Source organism: Manis javanica, chromosome X (genome assembly GCF_040802235.1).
Source record: "Manis javanica isolate MJ-LG chromosome X, MJ_LKY, whole genome shotgun sequence".
Lineage (NCBI taxonomy): Eukaryota > Metazoa > Chordata > Mammalia > Pholidota > Manidae > Manis > Manis javanica.
In genome coordinates this window covers 139,557,341-139,577,843 of record NC_133174.1, presented here as the reverse complement: position 1 = coordinate 139,577,843, position 20,503 = coordinate 139,557,341, and the positions used below count along the sequence as shown (strand labels likewise).

Below are 20,503 nucleotides of genomic sequence, written 5' to 3'. Positions count from 1 at the left end.
AAACAGAAAGGTGCTTTAGAAGTCCAGTTACCTTGGAGTTTATTTAAACTAAGAGAAAAAAGTCTTAATGTTTTCATGCAATACCGACTTGTTTCCTTAAATAACAATTCTGACAAATAACAAAGAATCAAGGAATGCTGCACTTGTGGATCCGGACAAAACACCAACATTTTGGGTTGTGCATAATTTAAAGATCTGTCTGAAACACTTTTTGAAACACTTTAGTAGCTAATACGGAGAGGCATGCCTTAGGTGGGCACAGGAATGCAGTTTAAAAAAGAAAGAAAATCACATGATTTCTTCAAAATCACTGAGCAAGAAAAGCAACACTGAACTTCCATACTCATTTTACACAACTTCTGATAGTACCTTGACTGAAATCCAAGAGCGAAAGTTAAGACTGCCCTCCATGTTTGGTGAACAACTGCAAGGCAAACTTGGATGACTGTTCCCCCTGGATTTCACCTGGGCGTGGCCTTTTTAATTTGTTATTTAAAAGAGGGCAGGTTTGGCACTTTTATACTGATGTCACCAATGTTAATATTTCTTGGGATCTCAGGAAGATTCCTATTCTTTACAGCGGATACAGCAGGGCTGGAGCTCCCGCTAAGCAAAACTCAAGATTTCTCCAGTTTATTTTATGCGTCCATTTGTGTAACAATCTCATTCATGTTGGTCTCCGACACCATTGCCCCCTCACCATTTCTGCAAGAATATTATGAACCCATGAAAACTTTCTCTTTGACATAGAAACTGACAGTGTTCCAGATAGTGGCAGCGTGGTGATCAGGGATCCCACAGTGACAGCATGCGGGGCATGACAAATGTACTTGTCTACGTGGAAAATTAAATCCAGTTCACAGGCATTTTCAAAACACTTGTTCAATGTTTCCTCAAATACTTGAATTAGATCTAAAATGCCAAGTTCACTTTATGAAGAATCCACCCAGAAGACAGAATATAGTGTTGCATAATGTCTATATATCAGTTTGTGGTCAGATCCTCCTATTAATAATCCTCCCTCTAGGAAATCACACCCATTTCCGTGTCTCTCAGATACCAAGCGGAGCGACTCCCTGATGGTTTGGGGCGGCGGATCCTCACCGCAAGGTTGGTGAATCGCGGAGGGCCGCGGCTTCCGTGGCTGCTAAGGATGAGGAGCGCCTTGACCCCGGCTGAGCCCGGCCCACCTGGCGGGCGCCCAGGGCCAGGGCGGGGCGGGGAGGGGCGGGCGCGCGAGCCTCGCCCCGGGATCTCGCCTGCGATCCTTCTGCACCCGCCCACCTCCCGCATGGAAAAAACATGTTACCATAATTGACTCAAGAGGAGGTAGGAAATCTGAATAAAAAATTACTATTTAAGAGCTGAAAGCAGTATGTAAAAATTTCCCAGAAAAAAAATAAGCTCCAGGCATTTAAAAATTTTTACCAAGATTTCAAGTATTAGATGATTTCTAATTTATATGAACTGTTTAAGCTATGAGAAAACAAGAAAAATCTACCAAATCTATTTTTATGAATTTAAAACCTGTCACTGTCATTTACTGCATAACACATTAAAAGAGAAAAACCATATTACCATTTAAATAGATCCGGAAAAGGGATTAGATATAAATCAATACCTGTACCTGATGAAAATTCTTATCAAACTAAGAAGACAACTTCCTTAACTTAATAAAGATTAGCTACCAAAAAACCTACAGCAGCCACACTTGTTGAAGAATAAGTTACCTCTGTCTGCTACCACCATCACTGTCTGCTTTTCCATTGCAAGTACTAGCCAATAATGGTAAGACAAAGAAATGGGCAGGTTGGGAATTAGAAAAAAGGAGACTAAATTTCAGTATTTGAAGATTATTGGATTATGGATACTACATAACAAAAATGAGAAGAGAATCAATGAACAACTTCATAAAATGAATCAGAAATGCAGCAAAGTAGCCAGCTAGATCAGCATATACAATTCATTCGTATTGCGATATACTATCAATCACCAAAGAGAAAATGAGACACAAAGGAGATACAGTTCACAAAAGCAGTAACAATGAAAAAGTGTCTGGATTCAACCTAACAAAAAATGTGCAACAACACCCTTACGGAGGTATTTATCAGACTAAGTGGAGGATATAAAAGACTGCCTAGGTAGATGGAGAGATAGACCATGCTTATGAAAAAGAAGGCTGGGCATTGCAAATGTGACGATTCTTCCAGGAATTAATCTCTGAATTAAATACAAATCCAGTTGATTTGAGGAAACCTGAGAAACTGATCCTAAAATTTACATGGATGAGTAAAGAGGTAAAGATTGTACAGAATATTTTTAAAAAGAGGAACAAGGAAGGGTATTTGCGTTACCAGGTATCAAGTCAATTTCCAGCTATAGTAATTAAAGCAGCCGGGTATTGGCTCAGGACTAGACACCAGATGAATGGAACAGAAAAGGAAAGAGACATTTCTATATCTGCTCAATGACACAGAAGGTATCATGAGCCAGTGGGAAAGGAAAGTGTGTTCAGTAAATGATGGGACAATTCAGAGCTCCGTGTGGACAGAAAGAAAATAGACCCTTTACACTATTCTCAAATCATTTCCAGAAGAGTTAAAGATGTAAACGTGAAAGATAAAATTCAAATACTATTAAAATAAAGTACAAGACAAATGACCATGCTGTAGGAAATTTTCTGAAACTTTCTTAAGACACAAAAGCACATAGGCAAAGATACATTTCATTACATCAAAATTAAAAACTATTTATCAAAGTCACCACTGACATGGCTTACAACCAAATGACAGACTGGAAGAAGGTATTTGCAACATATAAAACAGACAAGGAGTTGATATGGAGAAATAAGAAAATGAGAAGTTATCCAACAGGAAAATGGGCAAAGATAAAAGCAGAAAATTCATTGAGGAAGAAATAAAAATGGTCAATGCATCTATGAAAAGGTATTAGATATGATTAGAAAACAGCGGGGTGTAAGTTAAAGTATTAACAAGATACCATTTTTATTCATCAAGTGGCCAAAAAAATTTCAAATGCTGGAAGGGTGAGGGGAAAATGCTATTCTGTCTACATTTCTGATGAGGGTGTAAATCAGTAGAGCCATTCTAGAGAATAGTTTGACAGTAACAAGTAAAATAAGAGCAAAGGCCATGTGACTCAGCAGTTGACTCCTGGTAATATACCCCTGAGAAACTCTTGTCCACATACCTGTGGAGACATATACGTGGATTTTCACTGAGCCATTTTTAAATAAAGGGCAGAATTGGAAACAATCTATGAACATCCATCAGGGGGAGAATAAATAAGTAAAACATGTTATAATTATATGATCAAATGCTGCACAGCAGTTCATGCATTTTATTATATTCCAGTTAGTGAACAAAATAAAGTCTCTGCACTCATGGAGCTTACACTCTAGAGAGAGGAGACAGACAATAAAAATACATGTATAGATTATCAGACGGTGGTAAGTGATAAGAAGGAAGATTAAAGCAGGCAGGGGAGATGCAGTGTATGAGGGAGGGAGCGGTAGTAAGCAGTAATTTTATGTATACATAAAATTCATCGTTCAACAAAGCAATCCCAAAACATAGAGGAGTGGTCGAGCAGGCCACGGCGCGCAGACACAATAGAGTATTATGCAACTGCAAACAAGAATGAGGCAGCTGTCTGCAGACTGATGCAGAGTGATTTACAAGAGTTGTTGTTGAGTAGAACAAGCAAAGTGCAAAGACAATACAGTGTGGTGCCTTTCGTGTAATAAAGAAGGGAAAATCAGGAGATGTCCACGTGTCTGTGAATCATTACAAAGAGAAACACAGGAAGGAAAACCCAGAAAACAAAAAGTTGGTCACCTAAGGGGGCAGAGGAAATGGGGCAGAAGGGGTACAGGAGACTGTTGTATTTCTCCGAGTATGACTTTTCGATTAGTTTTGAATGTTCTTTGTATTCATAAAATAAAATCGATAAGTATGGGAAGGAGAAAAAAACTCTAAAACTAAATGCAAATGAACCTAATTGTATGTCACCTGAATACCAAAACCACACTGAGGGGGAAATAAAACACCAAGTAACTCATAAACACTGTATTTTAAGACCATTTTTAAGCTTATTTGACTATCCACCTTCAGCCCTGGGCAAGGCTGCAGGGGCAAGGGGGACTGCCAAGGTATCCCGAGCACTTAGTAAGTTTCTTTCTTCTGGTGGGAAGTGTGAAACAATTTTGAAACTGTCTTTGGTGTACTACAGGTTCGGGCAGATGAGTCAGTGTGTCATTCCGGGAGCCAGGCTCTCACTGTTGAAGAAGGGAGGTACAGATACGGGATGGAGGAAGACAAGAAGGAAGGCTGCGGGGCTGGACATGGAATGAAGGCCTAGATGTATGTGCATGCACATGTGCACATGTACATGTGTGTGTGTGTGAAAATGTGTCTGTGTCTAGACTGCTCAGTACGTGCGTATATTTCTAGGCTCCTTCCTCTGAGAAAGCCCAGTCGCAGCAAGCCTGCCCAGCACAGGGATGTTGGTCTCTACCAGGGCTCCTCAAAGAAATGGCTCATCTCAGAACCGGGGCAGGACATAAAGACGTAGGCAAACAATGATGGTGGCGTGGCAAAAGGACACTGGAGCTCGAGAGAACGCTCTTACATTGGCCAAATCTGGGATGATTTGAGCACCAAATAAGTAAGAACAGTAATGAAATATAAACCATTGAAAAAATGGAAACCTGTGAGTCCAAACCAGTAACAAAGAGATAAATAAATGAATAAACAAATGCGGGAAAAGAAAGGACCCTAGATTTCAGTAGCAAAGATAGGATGAGAATGATAAAGTAAATGGGGCGTAACGCTGATGATAAGTAAAGCTGGCTAAGATGTGTGTGGGTGGTTTTTATACTGTTATTGGTACTTCCCTGTAAGTTTGAAGTTATTTCTAGATAAAAAATGTAAAACATTATTTATAAGAGCATCAAAGATTATACAGTGTTTTGACATGGTGAAGGTGATGGGCTGTCATTTCCTAGATTTGAAGTATGTACCATATCTGTAAAAGACATACTCTATTAACATAACTACAATGCCATTATCACACTAAAAATTAACATTAATTCTTTCCTATCATCACATATCCAGTCAGTGTTTGAATCCTCTGCTGTCACATTTTTTTCTTTATAGTGTTTTTGTTTGAATTAGGAGCCAATTGAGGTCCATGGTGGAATGACCTGTTTTGAAGTGTCCTTTAATCTACAGGTACTTCTTCTCTTTTTTTTTCCTTGCAATTTATTTGTTGAGAAAACTATATTGTTTGTACTGTAGAGTTCCCACAGTCTGGATGTTGATGATTGAATCCATATGGGGTAGCTTCACAAGCTCCTCTGAACTTCCTATTTCCTGTAACTTGGTAGTTGGATCCAGAGAGCTGATCAGATTTGGGTTCAATTTTTTTTCTTAAGGCTAATTCAGACAGGAAGTTGGGAGACATTAACATACCACTTTCAGTAACTGGCAGATCAAGCAGACAAAATCGCTGTGAAGAATATGTACAGAACGTGGTACCCAGGGGCCGAGTGCACATTCTTTTGGGTACTCACGGAGCCTTCACAAAGTCTGACCACATCCTGGAACCTAGCAAGTCTCAACATGGTTCAAAGGATCAAAATTATTCAGAGCATGATCTCTGACCACAGTGTCATTAAGCTGGAAACCCATGAGAAAGGAAAAAAAGAACAAAACAGCAGCCCCTGGCTTCTGCCAGCTGGCCAGCACTCCCAGCTAGGCCATGCTGTTCTCTTACTGGACACGAACACTCTCCCAGCATGCCAGACCTCAGACAGCGTTACCCTGAGACTCTGATAATAAGAGACGAAGCAAGGCCACTTCATGATTTTTTCTAAGCAGAGATCAAATCAAGGTCAATGTGAGACCCACAAGTACCAAACATCCCCTCTTGCTTGGCTAATATGGGTGCCTGCTGCTGCTCTCCCGGTCACAGCTTTGGCCTTCCTGTAGTCTGCCCTCCCTTTAGAGAGTTATTGAAATCTTCAACCACAGCATTGCCCTTGCTTTCTGACAGCATCTAGAGCAAACCCTCCGTTCCTTGGACTCTCCTGAAGATCACCCAACCAAGGCCCACATGTTACAGTAGGTTCTCTCTAATACACTGAGTTCTGAGCTGCCCACGCTCTCCATGGTGTGCATCTCCCTCACTGCAAAGAGTAATAGGGCTGACTTGCTCACCTACAGGTGGGATCTTGGGGGCCTTTGGCAGGAGGGTATTGCCACTCATAGCAAAAAGATAACTAGAAAAATCCCCACACGTTTACAAATGAAGAAATACAGATTTAAATAACCCATGGTTCAAAGAACAGTAACATGATGGAAATTAGGAAATAGTTGATTGAATGATTAAAAGAACACTACATATCTGAATCAGTCAGTGGACTGACGGGAAATAGATGGCACATTCAAACTAAGTAATTTGAGGAGAGTTAAATAACGGGATTGCTGTGGCTTTGTGATATGTCAACTTGGCTAGCCTGAACTACATTCCCCAGATTCCCCTTTCCTAGAGGTTTCAGGTAAGGTGGGCCACAGGCGAGATTCTGAAGGGAGATTTGGCGAAGAGAAGGGAAACATATATAACTGGTAGCATTCTCGTAACTAGAAGGTATAGGAGGAACAAAATAACAAGATGAAGACAAATAACACAACAGAAAAATGGGCCGAAGTCTTGAATAGTAGTTCAAATATTTTCAACAGTATCTTTTCACAATAGAAGAAACCCAAAAGGCCCACAAACATATGAAAGGTGCTCAACTTCATTTGTTAACAAAACTGTAAGTTAGTGCTGCTTACCATCAGATAGCACTACACATCCACCAGGTCGATGGACACCAAAGAGCCCGATGATTAGAGTTGCCAAGGCTGTGGAGCAAAGGAAACGCACACTGCTGATGGGAGTGTGTGTTGGAAAACAGGTTGGGGTTTCGTAGGATAATTGAAGGTATAGTTTCCCATGAGCCAACATTTCACTGTTAAATGTACAAACTCTGCAGAAACCTGTGTATGTTGGCACCAGGAAGCAAGTGGAAATAGTTGTAGTGGGTTCATTAGTGGCTCCCCCCAAAGATACATGCATATCCTAACCCCCAGACCCTGTGAATATGACCTTATTTGGTAAAAGGGCCTTTGCAGATGTGACTACCTTAGAATCTTGAGGAGAGATCATCCTGAATTTCCCTGATGGGCCCTAAATGCAGTGACAAGTTTTCTTAAATGAGACTGAAGAGGAGAGACACAATCATAGAGGAGAAGGACATGTGACGACACAGGCAGAGACGGGAGTGATGTGGCCACAAGCCAAGAAACGCCTCCCGCAGCTGCAGGGACCTGGAAGGGGCAATGAAACATATTCTGCCGTAGAGCCTTCAGAGGGGGCGTGGCTCTGCTCACACCTGATCTTGGACTTCTGGCCTCCAGTACTGGGTGGCAGACAATACATTTCTGTTGTTGTAAGACACCAAGTTTGTGGTTTTTTGTGACAGCAGCCACAGGAAACTAATTAACACAATTGTTCATCGTAGCATTTGGATATTGAAAAAAACCCAAATATCCAGCAGTGACAGAATAGATAAATACACTGGTAAAGCCAAAAAGGAATAACCTCTATATATACTACAACGTGAATGAATTTTAAAGACATAGTGTTGAATGAAAGAAGCAAGACACAGAAGAGTACATAAATTATAATTCCATTTATATAAAGTTTAAAAACAGGCAAAATTAGTCATATTTATGGATGGACATAGGTTTAGGTGGCAAAACTCTGATGAAAAGCAAGGAAATGGTTATCATCAAAGTTAGGGAGGGAGAAGGAGGTGATTGTGGGGATACACACCAGGCTCTAAGGGTGGGGCTCTAATTCTTGATCTGGGGGTGGTTACAAGAGTATGTTCACTTTATATAAAGTGCAGGAAATGCATGCAAAACATGCATGATTTGCACTCTTCTCTGTGTCTGTGCCGCACTTCACAATGTGAAAGGTTAAAATATTAGAAAGCAGAGTTAAAATTATGGCTATTTGCAGATAATATGCTTCTCTCTCTGGAAAATCCAACACAATCTATTTAACAAATGCTAAAAAGAGTAAGGAAAAAGTAGTAAGTTAGCTGGGTACAAAATCATTTAGACAAATAACAAGTTAGAAGATGTAGTAAAAGAAAAGACTCCATTTCACAAAAATACAAAATATCTAGAAATAACAAGAACTTTGCAAGACCGATGTAAAGAAATTTTAAAATGTTCCTCAGGGACTTTAAAAAAAGCCTGAATGAATGTAAGGTCTACCATGTCCTCAGGAAAATTTAACTTCATAAAGACACAAAATCTTCCTACATCAATCTAAAAATTAAATATGATCTCAAAAATATAACAATAGAATTGTTTGGAACTTATCAAGATGATTCTCACATTATCATGGAAAACTAAAGGACTGAAAACGGCCATAAATATTCTAATGAGAAGAGCACTGGTCCTATCAGATGTTAGGACCCAAGTCCTGTCAGGTATTAGAACAGAATAAGGGGACAGTGTGGCACTGCTGTATGAATAGAACGACAGAACAATAGAATAAATAGAGTCAATGAGACACCCACATAGAGACAAGAATTTAGTATATGGTAAAAGTGTTATTTCAGTTCACTGGGAGGAAAAATGGATTATTCAGTAAATGGTACTGGGACACCTTGGCGGCCATTTGGGGTAAATAGAGAGAGTTGAATCCCTACCTCAAAATATACAACAAACTGAATTTCAGATGGATCAGATGTAAAGATTTAAAAAAATGAAACCATAAAAATACTAGAAAAAACAATGATAGATTTAAAATATAATATTAGAAGAGGGAAGACCTTTTGGGGTATGACTTATACCTCAGAAGTCAAAAAAAAGCAGAGCTTGATTTATTTAATACATAAAGACAAAAAGGTTTTTTAATACACAATTTATTTTAAATGAAATAATAAAATAAAACAATAAGTTCTTTGATATAAAAATTGCGATTAATAAAGTCCAAGGAAAGTGATATACTGGGAAAATTATTTGTTACTCATATCAGAGACAAGGGGGCTAATTTTCCTATTATGCAAATAGCTCCTACAAAATAGTAAGAAAAATGCCAACAACTCAATAGAAAAATGGGCAAAAGCTACGAATACAGCTCACAAGAACAATATAGAAATGACTTCTAAACAAGATAAATCAAAATTAAAACTACAGTGAGATACCTTTTTCATTTATCAGTTTGGCAAAATTAGAAAAGTTTGCTAGCTCACCATGTTGGCAAAGGTGTGGCAAACAGGCACTCTCTTGCATTGCTGATGGGAGTTGGAGATGGCACAACTTATGTGCAGGTACTTTGGTGACATCTGTCAAAATTACAAATGCATAGACCTTTCGCCTCAGCAATTCCACATCTAGGATTTGATTCTATGGATGTATTCGCACATGGGCAAAATGATAAAGGAATACTAGATAGACATGAGAAGAATGAAGAAACTCCATATTGACATGGAATGATTCCTGTGTACATTGTTCACTTTAAAAAGAAGGCAATAGAGAGTGTGAACAGTATGCTGTCATTTATGTAAAGCAAGAATATCTGTGTACACATGTACAACCACAGAACCTACAGGTACTCCCTCTAACTCTTTTTTTCCTTGCAATTTATTTGTTGAGAAAACTATATTGTTTGTACTGTAGAGTTCCCACAGTCTGGATGTTGATGATTGAATCCCTATGAATAGTTGATTGACTAGTTGTTAAAGTTGGGCGATGGGTACATGACGGTTAATTACACTATTTGTTGCTTTTGTGTATGTCTGAAAATTTCCATAATAAAAAGTAAAAAACATACTTAGAATAATGAAAATAAAAATAGTATCTTTAGAAAGATACGCAAGAAAGTAATAACACTGTTTGCCTCCACAGGCATTGAAACGTAGGAACTGTGTTTGATGGAGTAACAGACATGCAACAATGGTTGTTTAAACACAGTTTTTCTCATGTATTGAGATGTTTGAAAGTAGTCAGTTAACTGGCTTTGGTTAAATCCTCAAGGATGTCAAGAGAAATGTCTTTATGATTCTCTTGGCCTTTTCCTTACTGTACCAAGATAGCTGCTGAAGCTCCAGCTATCAAATATGTGTTTCAGGTGGGGAGAAAGAAAAAGGGGCAGAAGAGGACTAAAAGGGAGCAACTTCCACTAATTCAGCCCGCTGTAAAGAACTTTCAGAAGCCCCACCCAATGACTTCGACTCTTGTTTCATTGGCCTTATCTGCAAGGGAGGCTGGAAATGTAGTTTTGAAATTTGGCACATTGCTACTCCCAACAAACTCAGCATCTTGTTACAAAGCAAGGGTCAAAATAAGTGGGTTAAAAAAAACATGCCAGGCAATATGAATAGAAAAATGGAGGTAGGGCAATACTGCTATCATGTAAAATAGATTCCAAAGAGAAGGCTTCCAAAGGGATAAATATGAATATTCCTATAAATAAAAGACACAAGCCCAAAGAAGTTATGAGAGGCACAAACCTTTGTGCCTAACATGGCTTCATAATATGTGAAGCAAAAAACTGGTAGAAGTTCCAAAAGAAATTGACACAATCAGAGAGGAAGAGACAGGCTGTACTGTCAGGAATGGACACACCAAGGGGACATAAAATAAGTAAGAATATAGAGAACACAAGTCATAAGCTTGGCTTAACAGATCTACAGTGTACATATAACTACAACTGATAATCAGATAATACAGATTCTTCTCAGCTGTATATGGAACATTATCCAAAACTGTGTAGTTGGTCACAAAATCCCAGCAAGTCCAAAGGCAGAAATCGTATTCATTGAATCCAAAGCATTAAAATCAGAGATTACTAACTAAAGGAAAACTCCTGATAATGAAAATAATGATTAATGAAATAAATAAATGGCAAGAAGACCAAAATAAAAAATGCACAAACTCATGGTAATGTTGGTCAGGAGAAAAAATAATGTGAAGAAATGAATAAATATCATAAGAAACAGAATAGGTTATAACTTTAGATGCAGAGGCAGGTTTTCTAAAAATTGAAAGAGAATACTATATGCGTACAGCTTTACATGAATACATTGGAAAATCTAGATAAACTAATTTTCTAGGAAAATGTGAGTTATAATAATTGGTCAAGAAGTATAAAATCAAAATAAAGCAATACCCATGGAAGAAATGTAGATAGTCAAAGATTTATCCTTCAAAGTTACATCAGGACCAGGTGGTTTTATGGTTAAATTCTACTAAACCTGGAAAGAAAAAGGTGATTCTCATACTGTCAGCCCTTCTCTGCAGTGGAAAAAAAAGGAAAACATCCAAATCCCTCTTATGAGGCTATTATAACTCTGGTACCAAAACTGGACTAAGATAGCAAAATAAAAACTCTTTGTAGATCAATCTTTCTTATGAACACAAACACAAAATCATGTCCTTTATCATGCCCAAGAAGAGTTTTCCCCAGGGATGTAATGATAAATTATTAATGTATTCACTTCATTACTGGCTATAAAGGGGAAACAAATACATGATGTCAACTGATGTAGGAAAAGCATTTGAGGAAATCCAGCACCTATTCACAGCGTCTTTGCCGCTCTGCCCTAAAGGACCGATGTGAGACAAGAAGGAAATAGAGGATATAAATATTGGAAAAGAGAAGACAAATTATTCAGAGATGGTATGCTTATTTGTCTGAAGAACCTAAAAGAAGCACCTGGTGAATCACCTGGGGAAAGGATGGTATTGGGACAATTGGCTACCCACGTAAGGAAAACAAAGCATTAGGTTCTGCCCACATATCATAGATGAAAAGAGATTCCTGATTGATTAAAAAAATCTACACATGTAAAAACAAAACTATATAAAACAAACCCTCCCAAATTTTTAAAAAGAAAACTGGAGGAGTGCATCTTTCTAGTCCTTGGATAAAGATGATGTTATTAAGCAAGTCACAAAATGCAGGCACCATAAAAGAAAAACCCAATACATCTGACAACATAAAGATAAAAAAACACCACCTCTGCATCACAGTAAAATTATAAACTACTTTAAGAATAAATCGTGGTGTGGAAGAAAGCATATGCAACATGTATAACAGATGAAGTCTTAATATCAAGCATATGAAAAGGACTACAAGTCAACAGGAAAAATGACAAAGAATATGGACAAGCAGTTTGCCGAAGTGTCAGTGCCGAGGACCTATAAGTATTTGAAAAGATGCTCAACCTGACTACACTGGTAACTAGGAAAATGCCAGGGATGACCAGGAGATAGCATTTCTGCCCAGCAGTGTTGGCTAGGGTTGGTGAAACGGGAACTCCTGTATTTGCTTGGCATGGGTTCTTTTGGAGGAAAGTTTGACAGTATCTAATTTTAAAGTGCCTCTTCCAGTAAATGCCACTTCTGGGTATCTGTAGGGGAGACTGTTTATTGTCTCCACCCAAGGCTGTTCTTCTTGAGCACTGAGCAGCTCAGCTAGATTGTTTCTCAGCCTCCCATGGGGTAGGTGTGGTAGTCATGTGAGTAAGAGCTCAGCAGTACCTCACCTGCTCAAAGGACAAGTGCTTGCCCTGGACATGTGCCCTCCTTCTCCCTGAAAATCACAGAAGCCAGAACACAGATGTGCCTGTGCAGGAGCTGACCCCGCAGTCGAGGCAATGTCCTTGGCTGAGCTCCTGGGCATGGTCCCCAGACCACCACTCAGCCACAAGCCATCATTAGTGGTCCACGATACCGCTAGTATAGACATCAGGAGGAAAGCGCTCTGAAGCTTTTGCAGCAATCCAACATTGCCGCGATATCCTTATTGCATTTTACAAAAGTCTTGGTTTGCAATGGATTGTGGGAGGTATGAACTGATCTTTCGCCCAGATGGTTTGAGAAGCACTGCTCTAGAGGAGAGAGGAGAAATAAAAAGTAAGAAACTGGGGTCCCCAAGTGACTGTTTGGAGCAGAGCTGCCCCATCAACCCAGACTGCTTGGCTCAGACTTACATGAGCGAGGAATCATCTTCAATCATGTCTAAACTGCTGCTTTGCTTTATTGCTGGTCTCTCTGTTGAGGCTGTTCAGTGCTGTCCTACCAGTTCAGCATCTGTCGTGCAGCAATCTTGGGCCTGTGGGATGGGGCAAGACTGTCCATGCAGTGTTGTTTCCAGCAGTGAAACCCTGCCAGACACCTGAACGTGTACCAAGGAGAGAGCGTGGGGACACCGCAGGCTGGGGGATACTGGGCTGTAGTCAAAAACTCTTTCAGAAGCATGGATAGTTATGGGAAGACAGCAAGCTGCAGAATGAACGAAGTGTGATAAACTCCCCATGGAATAGGTCCACATATGCAAGGAAATGCAGAAAATGTCAGGAAGGATCCTCTGGGAAAGGGGGATTAGGAAGGGCCTAGGGAGGGGCTAAAAGGGGGTTTTATTTTATCCCTACTTGTTTAATATTTTTAGAAGAGATTACATTCATGTTTTGCTTGTGGAAGATTATAAAATAGAGATTTATACATTTTTAATAATAGTACAACAGAGAATAGTCATCTCACTCAGTGGTTTTGTAGACCAGCACAGCATTCATAACACTAAGTAAAAATCTTTAAGAATGGAATTAATATTCAGTTGTTCCATTCCACTTAGGTCATGAGGGTTTTCAGGAAAAGTCCTATGGGGAATTCTCATTTTGCAAGAGTGAAATTAAAGCAGAACATCTTGGTGGAAAATCTCCAAAGTGTCTTTATAAATCGTCTCTGGTCCCAAAATAATAAAGAATGTGAACATATGAAGAAAAAAATCAAGTTTAAGAGAAAAACAAGGTTCTCAAACACAAATTTGATGTCAACTAAACCAAGTTCAAACCAGGCTTTACAAAATGCTTTAGAAAAACCATTGCTGAAAAATTTAAAGGAAACCTTGTCACGAGGACTGCTATACATGCCAACTGTTTTCAGTAATTAAGGACAGTGGGTTTTGGGGATTTGAACAAACTATTAATCCTAGGTACAAAGTTCCTTCTGGGGAGCATTCTATTGAAAAGTTGCTGCTGAAATCCACTGGGCCACTAGGAGAGCAGAGTGCAGGGACCCCCCAGAGACCACAGTTCCTGTACGAGAGCGCTAGCCCTCCAAGTCTGAGGGTGAGAGTGGTTATGAAAATTATAATAGCAGTTATATTTGTGGATAAATTTCAGAATTATTATTGAATCTCACAAGCTCATCCCTTGTAGTGAGATTTGGGATTTGGTCTTGGCCATCTAGCATTGGCCAAATGCATCTTCCATGCCCTTCCATAGCCAGCTTGGGGCTATGAGACTTCTTGAGGTTCAGGGTCAACAGTCCCCACCACTGACTATCCTCCAGGCACCTGCTGCTACCCACTTGTCATCTCCAACCAGGAGAAGTCACCAAAGTGGTTGTCCTGGAACACCCAGAGGCCTGGGAGGACTTGGCCTGGCCGGCTTTCCTGCTGATGTGCCTGGGGCTCTGGCACCCTGGCTCCCACCCTGGGCCCCACCCAGCTCCCCCAGGGCCCTCCACCTTCCCCGGGTTCTGGGCTGCATGTCACCCCGGCCAGGCCTCCCAGTGTCTCCTTGTCTGTACAGAGGGGCCATTGGGGCCCAGCTCAGGGCTGGGTGTGGATGGAGGAGGTGCCTCCTGCCCCCCACCTGGACGTGCTGCAGAATCCTCTGAGCACACCAGTCCCCAAGCTCCGCATAGCTGCGCGCCAGCTCCTCGGCCGCCTCCCCGAGCTGGTCCACTAGGTTGAGCAGCATCATGGGCACCGCCATGGACTCCGAGGCCGGGGTCCCCGAGAGCCAGGGCCTGCCCAGCCCCGACGGGTCCTCCCGCACCCAGTGCACGATCTCATCCATCATCTCCACCGCTTCAATCTGGGGAGGGGGAGAGGGGCAGGATCCGGGTGGAGGCTGTGTCCTGACCCAGGTCCTGGCCTGCAGGGGCCCCAGGACTCAGCTCTGGGGTGGGAGAGCTGTGTTCCCCCTCGCACTCATAGGACACCTTCACCGAGGGCCTGCTCTGTGCCTGGCCCTAGGCTGGCTGCTGGGGGCCATGTTGGATCTGCCCCACCTGCCTTGGGGGCTCCCAGTCTGGGGGTACAGGCTACTCCCAGGTAATGTGGGGGTCTCTGAAAGCACAAGGGGCCCCACAGAGGAGGGACAAGGCCCCTCACAGCCAGGGCAGGGTGGTCTTCGGGATATAAAATCTACAGGACCTGAGGATGGAGGATGGGGGATTCATTTGCTTATATTGTGCCTGTGTGTTTGGCTCTGTAGTTTTTTTAAAGATATGATTGATGCAAACTCTTATGAAGGTTTCACATGAAAAACAATGTGGTTACTGCATTCACCCATGTTATTGTGTCACCCCCATACCCCACTGCAGTCACTGCCTAACAGTATGGGAAGATGCCACAGAGTCCCTATTTGCCTTCTCTGTGCTACACTGTCTTCCCCCTGATGCCCCCCCCCCCACCATGTATGCCAGTCATGATACCCCTCAATCCCTTCTCCCTCTCTCCCCACCCGCCCTCCCCCACCCCTCCCCTTTGGTAACCCCTAGTCCCTTCTTGGAGTCTCTGAGTTTGCTGCTGTTTTGTTCCTTCAGTTTTTCTTTGTTCTTATACTCCACAAATGAGTGAAATCATTTGGTACTTGTCTTTCTCTGCTTGGCTTATTTCACTGACCATAATACCCTCCAGCTCCATCCATGTTGTTGCAAATGGTAGGACTTGTTTTCTTCTTATGGCTGAATAATATTCCATTGTGTATATGTACCACATCTTCTTTACCCATTCATCTACTGACAAACACCTAGGTTGCTTCCATTTCTTGGCTACTGTAAATAGTTCTGCGATAAACATAGGGGTGCATATGTCTTTTTGAATCCGAGAAGCTGTATTCTTTGGGTAAATTCCAAGGAGTGGGATTCCAGGGTCAAATGCTATTTCTATTTTTATTTTTTTGAGAAACCTCCATACAGCTTTCCACAATGGTTGAACTAGCTTACATTCCCACCAGCAGTGTAGGAGGGTTCCCCTTTCTCCGCATCCTCACCAGCGTTTGTTGTTCTTAGTCTTTTCTATACTGGCCATCCTAACTGGTGTGAGATGATATCTCATTGTGGTTTTCATGTGCATTTCCCTGATAATTAGTGATGTGGAGCATCTTTCATGTGCTTGTTGGACATCTTAATTTCGTCATTGGAGAACTGTCTGTTCATATCCTCCACCCATTTTTTTTATTTTGGTATCATTAATCTACAATTACATGAGCAACATTATGGTTACTAGAATCCCCCCATTATCAAGTCCCTACCACATACCCCATTACAGTCACTGTCCTTCAGCATAGTAACACTACTTGGCCTCTCTGTGTTGTACTGCCCTCCCCATGACCACCACCCCCTACATTATGTGTGCTAATTGTAATGCCCCTTTTACCCCCTTATCCCTCCCTTCCAATCCATCCTCCCCAGTCCCTTTCCCTTTGGTAACTGTTAGTCCATTCTTGGGTTCTGTGATTCTGCTGCTGTTTTGTTCCTTCAGTTTTTTCTTTGTTCTTATACTCCACAGATGAGTGGAATCATTTGGTATTTGTCTTTCTCCACCTGGCTTATTTCACTGAGCATAATACTCTCTAGCTCCATCCATGTTGTTGCAAATGGTAGGATTTGTTTTCTTCTCATGGCTGAATAATATTCCATTGTGTATATGTACCACCTCTTCTTTATCCATTCATCTACTGATGGACATTTAGGTTGCTTCCATTCCTTGGCTATTGGAACTAGTGCTGTGAGAAACATAGGGGTGCATATGTCTTTTACAAACTGGGCTGCTGCATTCTTAGGGTAAATTCCTAGGAGTGGAATTCCTGCATCAAATGGTATTTCTATTTTTAGTTTTTGAGGAACCTCCACACTGCTTTCCACAATGGTTTAACTGATTTATATTCCCACCAGCAGTGTAGGAGGGTTCCCCTTTCTCCACATCCTGTCCAACATTTGTTTTTGTTTGTCTTTTGGATGGTGGCGATCCTTACTGCTGAGAGGTGATATCTCATTGTGGTTTTAATTTGCATTTCTCTGATGATTAGCAATGTGGAGCATCTTTTCATGTGCCTGTTGGCCATCTGAATTTCTTCTTTGGAGAAGTGTCTGTTCAGATCCTCTGCCCCCTTTTTTTTTTTAGCTAATACATATTTACTTTCTTTTTTTTTTTGAGAGGGCATCTCTCATATTTATTGATCATATGGTTGTTAACAACAATAAAATTCTGTATAGGGGACTCAATGCACAATCATTAATCAACCCCAAGCCTAATTCTCAACAGTCTCCAATCTTCTGAAGCATAATGAACAAGTTTTTACATGGTGAACAAGTTCTTATATAGTAAATAAGTTCTTACATGGTGAACAGTGCAAGGGCAGTCACCACAGAAACTGTTGGTTTTGATCACGCATCATGAACTATAAACAATCAGGTCAATTATGATTATTTGTTTGATTTTTATACTTGATTTATATGTGGATCCCACATTTCTCCCTTTATTATTATTATTTTTATTTTTATTTTTAATAAAATGCTGAAGTGGTAGGTAGATGCAAGATAAAGGTAGAAAACATAGTTTAGTGCTGTAAGAGGGCAAATGGAGATGATAAGGTGTGTGCCTATAGACTAAGTATTAATCCAAGCTAGACAAGCCTCTGCCCATTTTTTAAGAGGATTATTTTCTTTTGTTTGTTGAGGTGCATGATCTCTTTATATATTTTGGATGTCAATCCTTTATTGGATATGTCATTTATGAATATATTCTCCCATACTGTAGGATGTCTTTTTGTTCTATTGATGGTGTCCTTTGCTGTACAGAAGATTTTCACCTTGATATAGTCCCATTTGTTCATTTTTGCTTTTGTTTCCCTTGCCTGAGGAGATAAGTTCATGAAGAAGTCGCTCATGTTTATGTCCAAGAGATTTTTGCCTATGTTTCTTTCTAAGAGTTTTATGGTTTCATGACTTACATTCAGGTCTTTGATCCATTTTGAATTTACTTTTGTGTATAGGGTTAGACAATGATCCAGTTTCATTCTCTTACATGTAGCTGTCCAGTTTTGCCAACACCAGCTGTTGAAGAGGCTGTCATTTCCCCATTGTATATCCATGGCTCCTTTATCATATATTAATTGACCATATATGTTTTGGTTAATATCTGGACTCTCTATTCTGTTCCACTGGTCTATGGGTCTGTTCTTGTGCCAGTACCAAACTGTCTAGATTACTGTGGCTTTGTAGTAGAGCTTGAAGTTGGGAAGTGAGATCCCCCAAGCTTTATTCTTCCTTCTCAGGATTGCTTTGGCTATTTTTTTGGTTCCATATGAATTTTAGAACTATTTGTTCCAGCTCATTGAAGAATGCTGTTGGTGTTTTCATAGGGATTGCATTGAATCTGTAGATTGCTTTGGGCAGGATGGCCATTTTGACAATATTAATTCTTCCTATCCAAGAGCATGGGATGAATTTCCATTTGTGAGTGTCCTCTTTAATTTCTCTTAAGAGTGTCTTGTAGTTTCCGGGGTATAGGTCTTTCACTTCCTTGGTTAGGTTTATTCCTAGGTATTTTATTCTTGTGTACTTGATTTCTCTTTCTGCTAGTTCATTGTTAGTGTATAGGAATTCAACAGATTTCTGTGTATTAATTTTGTATCCTGCAACTTTGCTAAATTCAGATATTAGTTTTAGTAGTTTTGAAGTGGAGTCTTTAGGAATTTTCATTTATATCATGTCATGTGCAAATAGTGACAGTTTGACTTATTCTTTACCAATCTGGATGCCTTGTATTTCTTTGTTTTGTCTGATTGCCGTGGCTAGGACCTCCAGTACTATGTTGAATAAATGTGGGGAGAGTGGGCATCCTTGTCTTCTTCCCAATCTTAGGGGAAAAGCTTTCAGCTTCTCACTGTTTAGTATGTTGTTGGCTGTGGGTTTGTCATATATGGCCTTTATTATGTTGAGGTACTTGCCCTCTATATCCATTTTGTTGAGAGTTTTTATCATGAATGGATGTTGAATTCTGTAAAATGCTTTTTCAGCATCTGTGAAGATGATCATGTGATTTTTGTCCATCTTTTATTGATATAATGAATGATGTTGGTGGATTTTCGAATGTTGTACCATCCTTGCATACCTGGGATGAATGCCGTTTGATCATGATGTGTGATCCTCTTGATGTATATTTGAATTTGGTTTGCTAATTTTGTGGAGTATTTTTGCATGTGTGTTCATTAGGGATATTGATCTGTAGTTTTCTTTCTTTGTGGTATCTTTGCCTGGTTTTGGTATTAGAGTGATGCTGGTCTCATAGAATGAGTTTGGAAGTATTCCCTCCTCTTCTATTTTTTGGAAAACTTTAAGGAGAATGGGTATTAGGTCTTCACTAAATGATTGATAAAATTCAGCGGTGAAGCCATCTGGTCCAGGGGTTTTGTTCTTAGGTAGTTTTTTGATTACCAATTCAATTTCATTGCTAGTAATTGGTCTGTTCAGATTTTCTCTTTCTTTCTGGGTCAGCCTTGGAAGGTTGTATTCTTCTAGAAAGTTGTCCATTTCTTCTAGGTTATCCAGTTTGTTAGCATATAATTTTTCATAGTGTTCTCTAATAATTCTGTGTATTTCTGTGGTGTCTGTAGTGATTTTTCCTTTCTCATTTCTGATTCTGTTTATGTGTGTAGACTCTCTTTTTTTCTTGATAAGTCTGGCTAGGGGTTTATCTATTTTGTTTATTTTCTTGAAGAACTGGCTCCTGCTTTCATTGATTCCTTCTATTGTTTTATTCTTCTTTATTTTATTTATTTCTGCTCTAATCCTTATTATGTACCTCCTTCTACTGACTTTGGGCCTCATTTTTTCGTCCTTTTCTAGTTTCATTAATTGTTAGTTTATACTGTTCATATGGGATTGTTATTTCCTAAGGTAGGCCTGTATTGCAATATACTTCCCTCTTAGCATGGCCTTTGCTGTGTCCCACAGATTTTGCGGTGTTGATTTGTTGTTGTCATTTGTGTCCATATATTGCTTGATCTCTGTTTTTATTTGGTCATTGATCCATTGGTTATTTAGGAGCATGTTTTTAAGCCTCCATGTGTTTGTGGGCTTTTTCATTTTCTTTGTGTAACTTATTTCTAGTTTCATACCTTTGTGGTCTGAGAAGCTGGTTGGTAGAATTTCAATCTTTTTGAATTTTCTGAGGGTCTTTTTGTGACCTATTATGTGGTCTATTCTGGAAAATGTTCCATGTGTACTTGAGAAGAATGTGTATCCTGTTGCTTTTGGGTGTAGAGTTCTGTAGGTGTCTGTTAGGTCCATCTGTTCTATTGTGTTGTTCAGTGCCTCTGTCTCCTTACTTATTTTCTGTG

The 20,503-nt window shown here is 40.1% G+C and overlaps 1 pseudogene; it reads right to left on the bottom strand.

Moving 5' to 3' along the window:
- Window positions 1–244: 244 nt before the first annotated feature.
- On the bottom strand, window positions 245–19,299 carry LOC108403495 (uncharacterized; annotated as a pseudogene).
- Between the last annotated feature and the right edge of the window lie 1,204 nt (window positions 19,300–20,503).